We start from the raw sequence: 2,161 nt of genomic DNA on the forward strand, positions 1-2,161 counted from the left end.
CCTTTTTCATAAACCAGTAAGTGTGATGTTCCCTGTTGTCTCAGATCCAAAACATAGACAAAAACTTCCTGTACATCCTAAAGCAGTGGTTCTCAACCTGTGGGTGGCGACCCCTTTGAGGGTCGAATGACCTTTTCACAGGGGTCGCCTAAGACAACAGTAGCAAAATTACAGTTATGAAGTAGCAACAAAAATTATTTTATGGTTGGGGGTCACCACAACATGAGGAACTGTATTAAAGGGTCACGGCATTAGGAAGGTTGAGAACCCCTGTCCTAAAGAAGGGTGCTAGTTAGACTTTGGGTACAGATGTTTCAAAATACCTGAAATGCACTTCTTCCCTGTACCATACCCCATTTTCTCATGTTTTTAGGCATTCCCAGCCTGTCCTTCAAAGCTTGCCCAAAATTTAGCTGACATGTCTTTTATTTTATTTTTGCAAGTTTAATAAATCATCATGGTTTATTTAACAAGTTTATTTCTACATCAGATTATGGTTTAAAAGCAGTGGTATTAAAGAGAATGATGTACAACCAATAAGACTCTTCTTAAATCCTTCTTCCATGGATTTCCCGATCTTTCTGCTTAGCAAAAGGCATTTTTAGATTTATATATAAACATATCCTTTAACACTGCCTTAACAGAAAATGTGTATATAAATAGCACTGGGCATTTAGTTAATAAGTCATAATCCAGTTGTGAAATGTAATGTGAAAGAGTTTTTGAACCTTAAGACTGGGTAATCTGCAGTGTTTCCAACATGTCTTTGACTGTGTTAGGAGAGTTTTTGGCTTCCTTCTTACTTTGACCTACAAACTGATAAGCTCTATTTATTTGACTGGCTGCTTAACTAGCATATTTCACATTGTCCTTTTTTTTTTTTTTTTTTTTTTTTGCACTTGCTTTTGAATTAGAAGCAATATGACTTGCCGACATGTAAAGTCCAAAGAAAGCTCTCATGTTTCTATTGTTTAGTTTCAAAGCCTGTGGAAAATACTTTCTTGAAAGTTCAAGGTTTTCAAGTCCACCTTGGGTATATTTAACTTCATCATACTGCTGGCAGTATAAGTGGTTGTGTGGATTAGTCATCAGAAATGCCTCTAAACCAGTGGTTCTCAACCTGTGGGTCACAACCCCTTTGGGGGTCAAATGACCCTTTCACAGGGGTCACCTAAGACATAACAGTAGCAAAATTACAGTTATGAAGTATCAACAAAAATAATGTTACGGTTGGGGGGTCACTACAACATGAGGAATTGTATTCAAGGGTCATGGCATTGAACAAAGGCTGCTTTACCATAGTCGTGTTCATACAAAGTTCTACAAGTTCATGCCAGGCTTCTTGGTACAAAGTTCTACAAGTTCATGCCAGGCTTCTTGGTCTCCAACAAATTGTTCCAAATGTTCAGCTCCCGAATGGCCTCCACACTTTTTTCCCCGGGCTTTTTTAATGGCAATCCCATTCAAAACTCCCAGTCAATCCCATTCATCCCATTTGAATGGCAATCCCATTCAAAATTCCCATTTTTGCAGCAATGTTAGTAGGGTCCTTAAGTAGAATTCGATCATATAATTGTAGTGCATCATCATATCTTTCCATGGCTTCAAATCTCATGCCAGTTAGTCACTTGACTCTACAACTTCCAGGGAACTGTCTTCTCAACTCCTGAAGACAAAACAACGCCAATCCCGACCATAGTCTAGGGCTGCCATCATCACCTGTTCATATATAATCCAAATATCATCTCCAAGCTTAGAAGCATATTCAGTAATTAATTCCCCTCCAACTTCCACACGTTGCTCACTACTTCTTGAGTTTTCCTCTCCTCCATCTTCTCATTTATCTTGAATTTCTTTCCAAGTGACATTATAAAGCTCTGAGACCTTTGCCATCTTCTCAGAACGCAGAGGGAGCTAAGTGAGAGGGCGGGGAGCCATGATCATATGCCCGACATTTCTTTTAAACCCAAGTGTAGTTAGATGCTAACTTATCATCATGTCGATGCCACTTTGCAACAGCCCCTGTTTCATTAAATCACTAAATTCCATTTTATTTCCCAGCCAGTGTGGCTCAGTGATTGGCATTGACTTATGCACCAAGAGGTCACTGTTTCGATTCCCAGTCAGGGCACCTGCCCAGGTTGTGAGCCAAATCCCTAGT

The 2,161-nt window shown here is 39.5% G+C and overlaps 1 pseudogene; it reads right to left on the bottom strand.

Moving 5' to 3' along the window:
• Window positions 1-729: 729 nt before the first annotated feature.
• Window positions 730-1,893, bottom strand: LOC118632567 (annotated as a pseudogene).
• Between the last annotated feature and the right edge of the window lie 268 nt (window positions 1,894-2,161).

Source organism: Molossus molossus, unplaced genomic scaffold (assembly GCF_014108415.1).
Source record: "Molossus molossus isolate mMolMol1 unplaced genomic scaffold, mMolMol1.p scaffold_m16_p_17, whole genome shotgun sequence".
Classification (NCBI taxonomy): Eukaryota; Metazoa; Chordata; class Mammalia; order Chiroptera; family Molossidae; genus Molossus; species Molossus molossus.